This window comes from Mauremys reevesii, linkage group 15 (genome assembly GCF_016161935.1).
Source record: "Mauremys reevesii isolate NIE-2019 linkage group 15, ASM1616193v1, whole genome shotgun sequence".
In the NCBI taxonomy this organism is placed as follows: Eukaryota; Metazoa; Chordata; order Testudines; family Geoemydidae; genus Mauremys; species Mauremys reevesii.
In genome coordinates this window covers 22,635,285-22,651,880 of record NC_052637.1, presented here as the reverse complement: position 1 = coordinate 22,651,880, position 16,596 = coordinate 22,635,285, and the positions used below count along the sequence as shown (strand labels likewise).

Below are 16,596 nucleotides of genomic sequence, written 5' to 3'. Positions count from 1 at the left end.
ATGACCAGATAGCAAGTGTGAAAAATTGGGACAGGAGGTGTGTGTGTGTGTGGGGGGGGGGTAATAGGAGCCTATATAAGAAAAAGCCCCAAAAATCGGGACTGTCCCTATAAAATCGGGACATCTGGTCACCCTACATGCTGGGTGACGAGTGAGCTGTACAGGGAATGGTTCCTTCTGACATCGCAGTATAAGCAGGAGAGGACTGACAGTCAAGCAATTGTATCTCAGGGTGGAGCGTTCTCCCACGGTGAGACAATGTGACTGAGAGTCAGGATTTGGGGATTCTGTTCCTAGCTTTGCCACTGATTTGCTGTGTGACCGTGGGCACATCACTTCCCTTCCTGGTGCCTCAGTTTCCCTGTCTGTGAAATGGGGGCAGTACTGATCTTCCTGTGAAGAAGAATGCTTGTGAAGTGCTCTGAGACCTGCCAGGGATGAAAGGCCCTATAGAAATGCACAGTGTCATTGTTATCAGAAGGAATGCAAAGCTAGACTGGAGAGCTGGAAAAGTAGCCATGCATGTCGCTCTTAGCAACATTGTGTATGTGTGTGCGCTGTTTAGCAAGGCTTGTTTTTCTGAGACACTGCCTCTTTCTTAGCAGGCTGGCATCATGACAGAAGTTCCATGCATAGTTTCTTGGTGGGGTGAGCCGACACACGCCACACCTCTGGGGCTGAGGTGGTAATGCCAGCTAAGTGACTCATGCCACCTACTGTTAGTTTTGGCTCACCCCAAGTTTTATAAGTCTCCACCTGACCTGAACGTGCGTTTGTTTTCTGAAGAGTAGCAAAGTCTAGCAATGCTCGGCCCTTCCTCTCCCACCCCGGGCCCGGCGAGATTACCAGGGAGATAGCGAACAACAAGGCTGTCTCCTTGGGAGACATCTTGCATGAAAGAGGAAGTTGTCTTGAAATAGCACAGGCACTTCCCTTTTTACTGAGACTTTTGGAGACTTTGAAACATGCAGCACAGCCCCTAGAAAGCCAGCAGCTGGATTCGTTAGGTTGCACAGGCTGCCCTGCTGCACCATCCTGCACCATCAGAGCAGGCAAGGAGATGGCTTGTCAACTGCGCCCTGCTGACTTCGTTTGGGATGAGACCTCAGGTGCACATGAGACTGGCAGATTGCCCCAGTGGCTGTTCTAAAAGAAGTAGGTAGCATTCTTCTATCATATAGCAGGCTGCTGCTGAATGCATAACTTTGGGTGCACTGAAATGCCAGTCTTGTCATATTCCTGTTGCTTTCTCGGCTCTTTCAGAGGGGGTCTGCCACTTAGATCAATGCATCATTCAATAGGTGGTTCTCTTATCAGGTCCTTGACTGGAAACTTTTATGGAATGAGGGGAGGGGGGAAGAGATGCAGAAAAATGATATTGTGTCGCTAATGTGCTTGTCACATTTGGGAGTGTTGCAGATTTTAGACATTTGAAATCTGTGGGGAGGGGGTGTGAGAGAGAGAAAACTCTGTTCCTGGTAGAAAAAGGCCCTGGAAATTGTCCTAACAGGATATACATGGTTTCCTTTTTCTAAGTGAATTTCATGCTGGGGCTAGGTAGGGGACTGCCAGCCCTGGAGAATGAAACTCCCTGCTTATCCACAGAGCTGGAACATCACAGGCAGCAGCAGTGTGAGCTTCCCCCACGCTTCCCAGTCAGTGCGCTTGAGCCATGACCTGAAGTGTCTGCCCCTTGGGCCAGTGCCTATTTCAGTCTGTGCAGCCCATTCAGTGGTCTCTGCTATAACTGCCAACGAGGGGGACAGCTGGTAATTTTTGTGCTGTGGATGCACAGTGCTGCTATGAGACCCACCAGCTTATTGCACGCAGGCCCTTGAAACAGCTGACAGAGAGTAACCACTTTCGATTTCTTCCCACCACGGCTGGAGTATGATCAGTGAATTCCAGTGAAATTATTCTCACCACAACGTTTCTGGTATCTCATCAGTATCTCTTGTTCATTTATAACCCTTATAAAACTGACTCTAAACCTGCACCTTCTGCTCTCAGCGAGTTGAAAGGTTCACATGCCCTCATCACCACTATCATCATCCTCTCTTCCCCAACTCAGCCTGGTGATTGTGTCTCCTCTTAATGTCTGTCTGTCAGGTCTTGGCAGTGTATCTCACTCTGCAGTGTGCGCAGCGCCTCGCCCGCTGGGGCCCCGATCCCTGAATGAGGGCCTGCAAATACTGGATAGCACAACTAATAAATAATGATGATAATGATAAAGAGATGGATCGAAGAAAATCAGTGCAGTCCTTCTGGGATAGGAAACTGAGAAGGGCCTGTGTTTGGTATTCAGACGTAACAAAACAGAGAGCTAAGACAGTGCAACATTCAGCTTTTATTCCTTTCGCCACATGTACTGTCCTCTCTCATCAAGCATTTTCTGACAGTCGAGGGCTCTGAGTTCTGAGAGGTTATCCTACACAGAAGCACACTATCATAGTATAATGTCCTCTGTCGTGGACAGTTAGAAGTTTCCTGAAATTTGACCCTAAATGCTGACCCTGAATTTCTTTGGTGGCGTTCACCCACCCCTAACGCACAACTATTATTGCAAGCTAATAATTAATAGGAAGGGGAGACTGTACCATTTTTAATTATGTCTGTGGAAAGGTATTTTATAATCCCTGTGTGGCTTGAACTATAGAACCTTAAATCTGTGAAATGTGGCTTTCCCCCTCAGGAAATCCCTTAAAGCAAGTCATAGAATCATAGAATCATAGAATTCAAGATCAGAAGGGACCATTATGATCATCTAGTCTGACCTCCTGCAAGATGCAGGCCACATAAGCCGATCCACCCACTCCTTAGCAAGCGACCCCTGCCCCATGCTTCGGAGGAAAGCGAAAAACCTCCAGGGCCATTGCCAATCTTCCGTGGAGGAAAATTCCTTCCCGACCCCAAATATGGCGGTCAGCTGAACCCCGAGCATGCGGGCAAGACTCTCCAGCCAAACCCTCTGGAAAAGGTTATATCATACCATTGACCCATTGTACTATTTACCAGTGTGGCACTTAATTGACCTATTGACTAAGCCCGTTATCCTATCATACCATCTCCTCCATAAACTTATCTAGCTTAATCTTAAAGTCATGGAGGTCCTTCGCCCCCACTGTTTCCCTCGGTAGGCTGTTCCAGTATTGCACTCCCCTGATGGTTAGAAACCTTCGTCTAATTTCAAGCCTGAATTTCCTGACTGACAATTTATATCCGTTTGTCCTCGTGTCCACATTAGCACTGAGCTGAAATAATTCCTCTCCTTCCCTGGTATTTATCCCTCTGATATATTTAAAGAGTGTGATCATATCTCCTCTTATCCTTCTTTTGGTTAAGGAAAACAAACCGAGCTCCTCAAGTCTCCTTTCATACGAAAGGCCTTCCATTCTTCGGATCATTCTAGTGGCCCTTCTTTGTACCTGTTCTAGTTTGAATTCATCCTTCTTAAACATGGGAGACCAAAACTGCACACAATACTCCAAATGAGGTCTCACCAACGCCTTATATAACGGGACTAGCACCTCCTTATCCCTACTAGAAATACCTCGCCTAATGCAACCCAAGACCGCATTAGCTTTTTTAACGGCCACATCACATTGCCTACTCATAGTCATCCTACGATCAACCAGGACTCCTAGGTCCTTCTCCTCCTCCATTACTTCCAACTGGTGCGTCCCCAGCTTATAACTAAAGTTCTTGTTAGTCATCCCTAAATGCATAACCTTACACTTCTCACTATTGAATTTCATCCTGTTACTAATACTCCAGTTTACAAGGTCATCTAAATCTCCTGGAGAATATCCCGATCCTCTTCCGAATTGGCAATACCCCCCAACTTGGTGTCATCCGCAAACTTTATCAGCCCACTCCTACTCTTGGTTCCCAGGTCAGCAATAAATAGATTGAATAAAATCGGACCCAAAACCGAGCCTTGAGGAACTCCACTGGTAACCCCCCTCCAACCGGACAGTTCCCCCTTCAATACTACCCTCTGCAGTCTCCCTTTTAACCAGCTCCTTATCCACCTCTGGATTTTCATTTCGATCCCCATCTTTTCCAATTTAACCAGTAATTCTTCATGCAGTACCGTATCAAACGCCTTACTGAAATCCAGATATATTAGATCCACCGCATTTCCCTTGTCTAAAAAATCTGTTACTTTCTCAAAGAAGGAGATCAGGTTGGTTTGGCACGATCTACCTTTCGTAAATCCATGCTGTAATCTATCCCAGTTGCCATCGGCCTCATGCTCTGGAACCACTCTCTCTTTTAAGATTTTTTCCATGACTTTGCATACTACAGATGTTAGACTAACAGGCCTATAGTTCCCCGGGTCACTTTTTTTCCCCTTCTTGAATATAGGAACTACATTAGCTAATCTCCAGTCAGTCGGTACAATCCCCGAATTTAGGGATTTATTAAAGATTATCGCTAACGGGCTAGCAATATCACTCGCCAATTCCCTTAATATTCTAGGATGAAGATTATCCGGGCCCCCCGATTTACTTCCGTTAAGCTGTTCAAGTTTGGCTTCTACCTCAGATACCGTAATGTCTACCCCCATATCTTCATTCCCAAGTCACTGCAGTGCACACCCTGTATAGAGACTCCCAGCAATCAGCCTGTTGCAGAGCTCTTTCCAGCCCAGAAATAGGCCTGTGTTTTCCAGGCAAGGTTTTCCCCTTTCCGGGATCATCCAGGACTGCTCTGCAGAACTGGGCACCGGTTGCTCTGACTTCCCCATCAGGTGGAAGAGCTTTGCTTGGCTGTTTTTTCGGAGTACATTTGGCAGTGGATTTGGGAATTATTTTATTCCCCCCCCCTCCCCGGATTGTTTTTCTGAAGCTGACTTTGGGAATGGAAGTAGAGATGCTAAATTTAAAGACCTGATGCTTCCTGAAAATCATTTTCTTCCCCCAGAAGTAATTGAAGGTGACGTGAATGAGGAATTCTCCAAAGAGTCATTAGTATCCAGGAACTAGCCTGCACTTCCCACTCCAGATTTAGCAAAAGAGTTTAGAGCCTCAGAGACACAGACAGACACAGTAGAAGCTGCTAATGGGAGTGGAGTGAATGCTGTGAATGAGTCCTTTAGAATTCTGTAATGAATTGGCATCCTCTGTGTTTGAGTTCCCTTCGTATTTGCTTTCTGCAAATATGAGTCTCCTGGCGGGAATGATCCTCACAAGAGCAGTGAACATGACGCAGATACTGCAGCCTACTGCCGGCAAGCAAAGTCTGAGCTTGTTATCTACATCCCTAGGAGCGGTGCCAGAGTGAGGGCACCTAGTTTTATATCAGAACCAGCCAAAACCACAAGTTCAGCGTGGTTTGAGGTGAACCCATAAATCAGCCCAGACTTGCTCCAAACTGGACCCAGGCTCTCTCCCCCTTTCTTTAGTCTCCTGCACCTCAGTACCCTGTTTGAATCTGTAAAATGAAACCTGGACCTAGCTGAATTTTATGTGGTTTTGGGGTTTCATAATGAAAGTTTCGCTCAGTTTTAGTTGTGACTTCAGACTCAAGCAACAACGAACATAAAGGGCTCATGGCAGCACCTCACTAATGTCTCTCTGCATCCTCCTTTTCCTGAACTATTGTCCAGCATCTTTGGGTTTTTATGTCACCCTCTTCCTGCTGCACCCAAAGGGGGCAAGGCCTTATACCGTCTTTATCCCTGGCTGTGGTTTTGATCCTTGGGACTGTTAGCAGCAGGCAGACATTAGAGCACCCCTTGGGCTGCTATAAATTATTGCATGGAAAGCAAAGCTGCTCACAGTGGCTCCTGGATTGGAGAATACAATGTATGCTCTATGCCACCTTTGTACACACACCCCAACCTGTGCTGCATACAGTTCGACCAGACCTCAGGATCTGGCCCTAAATCAGGAGTAACTCCACTGAAATCAATGAGTGTAAAACCGGTGTGAGAGGAGACTCTGCCCAGGGAGTGCAAAGTGGGCATGAAATGCGACCACTGGTGTCAGTGAGTGAGGAATGCCGATGCAGTAGTTTATCTACCCTTTGCACAGGGGTAACTGATGGCACAAGTTGCAGTGTATAGAATCAGACTCCTGTTTACAGCTGGCAAAGCCCTGTGCACACAACACAGAATCACAGGGGCTGTAAAGCAGCAGCAGTGACTGGCAGGGAATGCCTCAGGTTTAGGAGAGAGCGAGAGAGGCGGGGGTTGCTGCAAAAGAAGACCCCCATGGCAGCCAGTCTCAGAGCCCAGATCAACTGACCCAGGCTAGGTGTTTGGACTCGGGCTGGAACCAAGCTCTGAAACCCGGCATGGAGGGGTGGATCTGCCTTTCCACAGCTGCCCTGCTGCCTTCCAGTAAACAAAGGGTCACATTTGATACTTTCTGCTCCTGCAGCTTTCACTGGCGCTAAAAGGAAACTCCAGCTGGGCAGGCACCGAGTGGGAGCTCTGTAACGTTAGACTGCAGCGCTTCATGTGTTACTTTCAGAAGTGCTCTCGCTCTGAAGTGGCCGTGAGAGAGGAGGGTGCAGCGGTGCAGTGCAGGGGGTGCGTGTGAAGTCTGATCTGCTCCCAGGGACACCTGTCATAGTGTGGCGAGCCAGAACGGACACACATGCTCCTGCATGTTGCCCCAGGGCTGCGGACTCACAGCCTCACCATGCAGGACGGCGCGGGACCGATCACCTGTGACGGTATTTGTACGAATTCATTCTTCGCATTGGTAGCAAGCCAGGGTTTTGATTTCTGCCATGTGATTAGTGCTTTTGGACTGGAGCAGTGATTGACAGGGAGGAAGCGGGGTTGGGGGCGGGGGGGAAGGGTATCTTTCACACTCTGTTCCCAATTAAATTTCCTTTGCAAATGTAGCCGCTTGTGGTGATAATCAAGATAAATGGAGTATACTTAGCCGACTGAATTTGTGTAAATACACCAATGTCCAAGACTTGAGCGGGACTATATATAACTCTCCTAAAACATGTGTGAGCATTTCATTGGCAGTGCATGACCCAACTCTGGGACTTCTACACGTTGGTTAATAGAGGGGGTTTTAGGAGAGGGAATATTTTCCTGTTTTGTCATTATTTTTTTTAGGTTTTTGGCACTTGACTGTTCCAGGTCCAGGCACCCTCCAGGATGCATAGTTTTTGACTCATAATTTGACACTAAATGCTGGGAAAACTTTTCTCATCAAATGTCTGTTTCACAGATTAGACTGTGGCCGGGGAAGGAAAGGCAATTGCTTGAGTTAGCGAGTTGAAGGGTGAGACGGTGAAGGCCACACTCTGGAAGAAATCCCCAAATTCACAGCCGTAATACCGACAGCGATATCAGGGACTTTGGGGGAGTAAACTTTGCAGCCTCTCTGAGGATGAAATTCTTGCTAGATAGAAGCCAGTGGGGGTTTTGCCACTGACTTCTAAGGGGGCGGTTCTGTTCAATATCTTCATCAATGAGTTAGATAATGGTATGGAGAGTACACATAAAGTTTGTGGACGAGACCAAGCTGGGAGGGGTTGCAAGGGCTTTGGAGGATAGGATTAAAATTCAAAATGATCTGGACAAACTGGAGAAATGGTCTGAAGTAAATAAGGTGAAATCCAGTAAGGACAAATGCAAAGCACTCCACTTCGGAAGGAACAATCAGTTGCACACACACAAAATGGGAAATGACTGCCTAGGCAGGAGTACTGTGGAAAGGGATCTGGGGGTCATAGTGGATCACAAACTAAATGTGAGTCAACAGTGTAACACTGTTGCAAAAAAAGCAAACATCATTCTGGGATGTATTAGCAGGAGTTTTGTAAGCAAGACACGAGAAGTAATTCTTCCGCTGGTGTTTAATATTCTGTGTGCAGATTTCTCTAAAGCCAGTGTGTGCTTGCCAAGACATCATGGCACAAACATACTTCTCAGCCTGCTCCTTATGCCTGGGTAGCCCCTATTAGATTTTCAGGCTCTTCTCTGTAAATGCATTTAGAAGCAATCCAAAGGGAACGTGCCTTTTACCTACTCGTATAAATGGGGAAAGCTGATAACAGGCTCTTGTGCCTTGTCACTGAACATTGCGGCTCTGTATCGCTCACTCTTACTACGACAGCTTGAACAGAGAGGAAGGCACCTACTCATCACCATGAGCCGGACTGCCGGAGAGAGCATAATTTCTTTACACAGAAGAGACCCATCCAAAACCCTAGAGCCACACTTTAAGGAAGCTCTCCAGGTCCAGAGGTGGCTTGGTCTGCCCTTTGTTTAGTGCACTAGTTTTAGAATCATAGAAATGTAGGCTTGGACAGGACCTCGAGAGTCACCTAGTCCAGCCCTCTGTGCTGATGCCGGACCAAAGAAACCTAGACCATCCCGGACAGGTGTTTGTCCAACCTGCTCTTAAAAAAAAACCCAATGACGGGGATTCCACAACCTCCCTTAGAAGACTTGTCTGGTACCATAAAACACACACTGTGATTGTTTTGACATTCATGTAACGTAGTGGTAGTGGCGGGGGGCTCAATCCTGCAAAGGGCTGAGTGCCTCCTGCAGGGTGTGGTGTGTCTGCAAAGCTCTAATGGGAGAGGAACATAGCAACCAAAGAGCAGTTCTTCTGCCACACATCAATAGGTGACAGGTTTCAGAGTGATAGCTGTGTTAGTCTGTATCAGCAAAAACAACGGGGAGTCCTTGTGGCACCTTAGAGACTAACAGATTTATTTGGGCATAAGCTTTCAGATGCATGGAATGAAAAATACAGTAAGCAGTGTATATATATTTATATGTGTATGTGTATATATAAAAGAAGGGAGTTGTCTTACCAAGTGGGGGGTCAGTGCTAATGAGCCCAATTCAGTCAAGGTGGAAGTGGCCTATTCTCAAGAGCTGACAAGAAGGGGTGAATATCAAGAGAGGGAAAGGTTTCAGAAATGGCCGACGTCCACCTTGATTGCATTGGCCTTGTCAGCACTACAAAAGTAATTTTCCCTCTCTTGAAATCTGTTGGTCTCTAAGGTGCCACATCAATAGGTGTGGCTGGTTAGGCGTGAGAGGCGCCCTGACACACAGGAGAGCTGGGAAGGGCTGGTCATCTTCAGTTCCAGGCACTAGCCAACTGATGGGGATCAGGATTCTGTTGACTCATATCCAGCTTCTCGTCCACCGTAACCCCTAGGTCCTTTTCTGCAGAACTGCTGCTTAGCCAGTCGGTCCCCAGCCTGTAGCCGTGCATGGGATTCTTCCGTCCTAAATGCAGGACACTGCACTTGTCCTTGTTGAACCTCATCAGATTTCTTTTGGTGATGTGGGGGAGGGAAGAGGAGCGAGAGTGCAGTGTGCTCGGGGGAGGGGGTGGAACTGGGCAGGGGAGAGGTGGGGTTGGGGGCAGGAAGAGGGGGGGCAGGCAGGAAGAGGCTGGGCAGGGGTGGAGCCTTGGGGGAAGAGGTGAAGTGGGGGCAGGGCCTGGGCAGAGCCAGGAGGGAGCACCGCCCCCCCCCCCCGCCAGCAGATTAGAAACTCGGTGCCTATGTCCCGGGCCTTGCTCCCGCCCCAGGGACGGCCCTGTCAACACTATTACTTTTAGCAGTCAAACTTGTCATGTCCTTAAAAAAGGATATTGTTAGTTTGACAGGATGTTTTACATAAGCCCATGCTGAGCTGCATTAATTGCACTGCCTTCTGAGCTGCCAAACGGACCCATAAATATGCCTGCAATTGCTGGGAAAGTTGGCTTTCAGTTTTCTAAAATAGAGGGGTTTTTTTATCAGGGAAAATCCAGCATATTTACTGAAAATTGAAGAAAAAACATTTTTTTCACCCACGTTTCCTGCAATGCCCCCCCAGACCCTGCCCCTCAAGAAAACCTGGCATTTTTTCAAGCAGTTCTCGCCTGCACTCCCCCCGGAGGCTCTCTTCAAGGGACCCTGCACCTGCCCAGCTGGTGAGTCACAGAACGCTGCCCTCCTGGCAGAAAAGGGGAACGCCAGTGTAATGGAGAAGAAAATCGAATCCCCATTCGTATCACAAAGGAGAATCACCGAGTTAAAAAAAAATTAGCTACAACATTTAGAAATGTGGCTCCCATCTGGTTACTAAAAAAGGATTTACTAATTGAACCGGGGTGTGAGTGACAAGCAAGGTGCGTGGGGCAAGGCGCTCGCTGGTGGGAGAGATGGGGAATGAGACTGTCCTGTTATTTGGGGGCACCACCTCTGCCTCTGCTGTTGTGTGTCACATTTTCCCCGTCGACTCAGCAGTCACTTCCCCAGAAGTCATGTGCTCTCACAGGGGTCTGTGAGCCCTTCCTGCTCTCGGACGGAAGGCTTGTGGTCACGGTGAGCAGTGAGTTTCGAGCTCACAGATAGAAAATCCAGAAGCGAAACTCTTTCAAGCTCTGCGACGCTTTTCACTGGGCTGCCGAAGCAAAGGCCAGGGGGGACTTGCGGCTCTTTAGCATAGCTCATTCTTCCTATGCTTGATCTCTGGACTAACATGGACCGTGGGCTGCACACTATGCATTGCTGAGGTCTGCCTCAGCCACAGACTCCTGCTCTTCTTTATTTTCCCTGTGATGCACAAGCTGGGGGAGCTCTATGCTCTGGGGAGAGCTTTGCACCTACAAGCCAGAAGAATCCACGGGAAGGTAAGGGCAGTCTGATGTGGAGGGGACGGGACAGAGGGGAGAGAGATTTTACCCCCAAGATGTGGGACATTGATTGCATTTGGCAGAATGTGGGAGCTCCGATAAATGGATTGGCCCCTAGAGAGTGCGGCAGCCCCTAGGGACAACTTGGGTTCACCTCCAGAATTAGGGGGAACCGCCCCCCTCTCGCCCCCCAAAGCATCCCCATGCATAAGTGCCTTGGTGGGAAGGAGGAATACGTGGGTCCTTCACAGGGCTGCCCGGGGGGGAGGGGGAGTGCGGCAATTTGTCCCAGGCCCTGCAGGGCCCCCGCGTGCCCTGGCCCGGCGGCGGTCCGGGACTTCGGCAGCATTTCAGCGGTGTGGGGCCCTTCAGTGCTGCCAAAGACCTGGAGCGACTGAAGGGCCCCCTGCCGCCGAAATGCCGCCAAAGACCCGGACCGCTGCCGGGTGAGTACAAGCGCCGCAGCTGCCCCGCTTTACCCCAGACCCCCTGAATCCTCTGGGCGGCCCCTGGCCCTGCTGGATTCCCCTGCTCTCTTGTTGGCTTTTGCTTGTGATTGTGCAGTGACTGTCTGTCAGCAACTCTGCCTCCCTGTCTGGTGTATTACCCTGTAGTAAATTCTGCTGCTTCTCTTCAGGCTCTGGAGAATGAGCAGGGCCTTCCCTGCTTTAGATCCTCCCACGAGAGCACTTGGTGCTCAGAGACAGTTTGAGACAGTTATTTATAAGGGCCTGGTACAGGGGACACAGTTATGTTCCTTTGGTCACACTCTGGAGATGTTGCCCCATCCAGAGACATGCACTCAGCCGTGCACTGCTGTGTTTGGCTGGGGCCGGTGGAGAGAGCCTGGTGTGCTATTTTGCTCCCTAAGGGTAGGTCTATACTCACCGTCGAATTCATGATGAGTTCGCTAAGTCCAACTATGGCTAATTAGCCAGGATGGTTCGAATGGTGTCCCTAGCCTCTGTCGACTCGAACTCCACCAGGATGGAGATGGATGGCAGGAGAGATCACTTGATCGGCCGCGAGTTCGACCCGCCTCTGGGCCTGGTAAGTCATTGGCCACTGAGTTCAGCTACGCTATTCAGATACTGAACTAGATGGACCTTTGGTCTGACCCCCAGTGTAGACCAGGCCTATGTGATGGAGACCAGGTTGCAGTTTGCACATTCCTCCGCATGAGTTTAATTAGACAGCAAGAAGAGCAGAGTAACCAGTAGTGTCACTAGCAAACCATGGGTGAGGCAGCACGCACTCATACATGCATGCACATGCATGCTTGCATGTGCTTGCACACTCACACAGGCACACATGAACATGCATATGCACATATGTATACACATGTGCATGCATATGCACACGTGTGCACATATGAACATGCATGCATATGAATATACACACTCATACATGCACACATATAGACATGCATACATGTGCACTCACAGACACACACACACATCGACAAGCACATACTCACATACACTAAGGCAGGGATCGGCAACCTTTGGCATGCGGCCCGTCAGTGCTGTAAGTGCTGCAAGTTTCAATGCTGTAAGGTGCCACTGTAGACAGTGCACCAGTGCTGGTAGCTATTCTCCTGGTGAGGGTGTTTTTTAAAAAGTTTTAACGTGGCTTTAACATTGCCAGTGAAGACGTGCCCTGATACAGTGGTTTTCAAACTTTTTTTCTGGCGACCCGGTTGAAGAAAATTGGTGATGCCCATGACCCAGTGGAGCTGGGGAGGAGGGGTTTGGGGTGTGGGAGGGGGCTCTGGGCTGGGGCAGGGTGTGGGAGGGGGCTCTGGGCTGGGGCAGGGGGTTGGGGTGCAGGAGAGGGGTCAGGGCTCTGGGCTGGGGGTGCAGGCTCTGGGGTGGGGCTGGGGATGAGGGGTTTGGGTGCAGGAATGGGTTCTGGGTTTGGGGAGGCTCAGGGCTGGGGTAGGGGATTGGGGCGTGGGCTTACCTCGGGTGGCTCCCGGTCAGCAGTGCAGCGGGGGTATTAAGGCAGGCTTCCTGCCTGTCCTGCCACCGTGGACTGCGCTGCGCCCCGGAAGCGGCCAGCAGCAGGTCCGGCTCCTAGGCGGAGGCGCACAAGCAGCACCGCATGGCTCTTGCCTGCAGGCACTGCCCCTCCAGTTTCCATTGGCCGGTTTCCAGCCAATGGGAGTGCGGAGACGGTGTTCAGGGTGGGGGCAGCATGCAGGTGGCCCCTCCGCCGAGGAGCTGGACTACTGCTGGCTGCTTCTGGGGTGCAGCATGGTGTCAGAACAGGTAGGGACTAGCCTGCCTTAGCTGGGCTGCACCACCAACGGGACTTTTAACAGCCTGGTCGGTGGTGCTGACCAGAGCCACCACGACCCAGTACCTTACATTCCGAGACCCAGTACTGGGTCGCAACCTGCAATTTGAAAACCACTGCACTAAAGCAACCTATTAGTTAATGAATGAGTAACTAGTAAACAAGAGCAGCCCTGTAGTCCCAATCCAGGGGAAGGGGAAGGCATCTTCCTCCAGCTCAAAGAGAAGAGTCACTCCTAGCAAACAGCACCCAGGGTCAGAGCCCTGCAGCGGGACTGGGGTCCCGCGGATCCTGCAGGACCCACCGACATAAAAGCAGGAGCAGGTAAAATGTACTTCGTTGTGGGCGGGATTAGGTGGGCAAAAAAAACAGACTGCGGTAATTTGCGGGAAAACTCTAAATCTCTCATCAGTTTACCAAGAGTAGCCTATTCAAGAAATTATTTTATTTGAGCTTCTCTTTCCCATATGTATACAATATATTAACCAACCATTTTGTTATTTATTTATTTATTTTTAGTAGCATGAGGGAATCTGTCCCTCTTGTGGGAGTTGCAGGATCTAAGATTTCTGCAGGTGGGAGCGAGATTAAAAATTGAAGAAACCGTGTGGGAGCGGGTGGGACTGGAAGTGAGTATTGTGGGCTGGGATGGGAGCGGGATTAAAAATACAGTCCTGTGCAGGGCTCTACCTGGGCGCACGTGATGAATGGACGGGCTCGGGCAGGTCCTCTACAGAGGGAGTTGAGATGCTGCTGGAACTAGCGCCCTTGGAAGAGCTGGTGGAAATGCAGAATTTGTGTTTCAACATTTCAAAAATTGTTTTCATTCCACATCGGAACAAAACCAAATATTGGCAAGATTTCCCATGAAATGGAAATTCTGAAATCTTTCTGTTTCAAAAATGACGTCTTTTTGTGTGACATTTCATCCAAACCAACATGATTGCTTGAAAATTGGACTAAGGTCAAAATGGCATTTTCTGGCAGAAAACGGTTTGGATGAGAAACTTCCAACCTGCTGTAGCCCTTGGCCTGGCAGTTGCTCAGGTACCAGCCTCTAACTGAAAGTAAACCATCACACCTAGCCAGGAACAGACAGGATCAGAGGAGGGGACAGGAGGAGTCAGGTGGGGATGGACCCTGCCCTGCTGCTGCTTCCCTTATTCTTCTGCTGGGAGAGCATCTCTGCCTCCATCCTCTCTCGGGCAGGCGTGGGCTCACCCTCTGATTTCAGCAGCACTCGGTGATGGCCTCTCTACTGCAGTTGGTTTGGGCAGAAAGGTCCAACTTCCCTCCGTCCCCATGTGCTGCACCTGACCTCCCTAGGGTGGGGCAGAGTGGCTGCTTCCTGATAGGATGAGGAGCCCGTCGATCAGATCAGCCCAAGAGAGAAGGACGTTTGCGTTTGCCCCTATTGGAGGAGACCTCAAGCTGCCAGAGAGCAGTGATGGGGTAGTAAGATTGGGCACCTGTATGTGTCACCCCACACCGTGTAGCACGCTGTCCCCCTCTAGTGGTGACTGCGCCACATCTTTAGTTGCGTCGTTTAGCTCACGCTGCAGACACTGCTGGTTTCAGATCCAGAGGCCCCAGATTCTATTCCTGCTGCTGTTGACCCACACAGCGGTGTGGGTGCAGCATTATGTAGGGTCCTGACCCAGTGATTTGGAGTCAGGGTAATCCCTCTCAGACCCTAGGCAGGACTAGGCAAGGGATGAGGCAGATGTCTCATACACCAGTCAGAGAATGTAATGCCTGGTTTGGATTCATTGTGCCCATTCTGAGCCCACCAGCTGGCTTCACTCTCAGATATCCCTACGACGAGAACTGCACCCACAGCAAAGCGGACAATGCACGTGGCATTGTGGTGGAAATGGAAATACCGCATGACACCAAGCCACTAATTGTCCACTAAGCAGCAGCAAATGGGAACAAAGATTGGCAGGGCAGGAAATAATGATGAGGACAGGGCAGTCACCCAGAGCAATCTGGATTGCTTAGGAAGCTGGGCCCTTTGAAACCAGCTGCCTTTTCGATACAGCCAAATGCAGGGCTAGGCCTCTAGAAACCAGGAATGCAGGCCATAGCCACAGAAGAAGGGGCGGGGGGGGGGGGGGGGGTGTAACCTGGACAACAGTGACTCTGGTGTGATGCTGGGGTGTAGGAGGAGGGAGATGATGATTTTACTTCTGTGTATGGCATTGGTGAGAAAGATACTGGAATACTCAAAGGTATTAATTCCAGATAGTCCGCTTCTGGAAATTAGCATTATACATAGCTGCTGTCATTCACTCTTTGGATCCCATTAGTCTCCAGAGTTCTCTATTTCTGCGGTTGACCGTTTCAACCTCTCCATCCATCACTCTGTTGGTTCTGCAATATTCAGACAGCGCATTTGGCATGTCTCAGAGTCTCCATCCTTTTGGACTCTAATGTTATTTATTGCCCTGGAGACATTTGAGATGGTGCTTTTAGGAATTATTCCTCAGACTTGTTTCTTTTTGGAAATAATCCCTTTTTTCCCCCTCCTGAGCCATTTTTCCTGTAGAATTTATTTTTTATTAGTAATAGTCTAGCCTGTGAAGACCCAGCTTCCATAATGTGCCTGGTTCCAGTCCTGCACGAGTTACCAACCCTTCCAAAATAGGCCTTTGTCATGAAAAAACGGAACAGAGCCTGAATCCTTAGCCATCAGGGGCTGCTGCTGGCATCTCTCTTTGTTTCATGCTGTGGTCTAGCTCCATTTGTTTTTAAACTGTCTATACCAAGGCCACGTCTACACTACAGACTTTTGCCACCAGAGCTCTGTTGGTCAGGGGTTGTGATGAGATGTGATCCCTGACCAACAGAGCCGTGCCATCAGAGCCCCTAATGTAGATGCAGTTATACCCAGCAAAGCTGAGCTTTGACTGGCATAGTTTGTTTTGTAGATGTGGCCCACGTCGGTAGCTTTCATTGGATTGTTATGGGAGACGATAGCAAATTGTAGATGTTTGTTGTATTCCTGCAGTGACTTGCTTTCCCATTGGGGCTGCTACCCAGTGGCTGCCTGAGGGAACAACATTCTGAGGCTACATCTGCTGTAGGAACAAAGTGCTCCTCGTGTGGACTTGGCTGATACTGGCAAAACTGCGATTTTGTTGGTATAGCTTATTCCACCTGCTTATTCCACATGCAAAATAAGCGACACCAGTGAAAGCACAGTTTTACCAGAATAGCTGCCTCTACACTAGGGGCTTTTGGCGGCACAGCTATATCAGGCAAGGATCACACTTCCTCACACCCCTGGCCAGCCGAGCTGTGCCAACAGAAGCCCTTAGTGTGGATCAGGCCCAAGGCTCCCATGCTACAAACCTTTATGATTTTGTGCAGCGGAATAGTCCCGTTTGCTTCACTGGGATTCCCGTACAGGGCAGAAAGTGGAGCATGTACCTGAGTCTGCAGGATCGGGGCCGTATGCTGGTGTTTGCTTTCTAAGGCTAAGCACAGCAACCCTGTGGGTTGGTTCTCTGCCTCCTGCAATGTTCTGTTTCACCAGCTAGCCACCAGATCCTGAGCTGGTGTAAATCAGCACAGCTTCATTGATGTCAGTGAGGCTCATCCCAGCTAAGGATCTGGCCCCACATCTATAATAATGAAGATCAGGTAAGCTGGATGCTGGCTTGAGTTCCACACA

At 49.5% G+C, this 16,596-nt stretch overlaps 1 protein-coding gene across 3 annotated transcripts in view; it reads left to right on the top strand.

Moving 5' to 3' along the window:
* The first annotated feature begins 913 nt into the window (after window positions 1-913).
* The window catches only part of PIK3R6 (phosphoinositide-3-kinase regulatory subunit 6), a 64,856-nt gene continuing 49,173 nt past the window's right edge, over window positions 914-16,596 (top strand). Inside the window, exons 1-2 of one of the 3 annotated variants that reach the window (XM_039501864.1) lie at window positions 914-1,155; window positions 6,480-6,684. The gene's annotated coding sequence lies outside the window, so the exon portion shown is untranslated. Of the gene's footprint in view, window positions 1,156-6,479; window positions 6,685-10,262; window positions 10,620-16,596 lie in introns of those variants that run through there. The other 2 variants (XM_039501865.1, XM_039501866.1) reach the window with 2 other exon arrangements.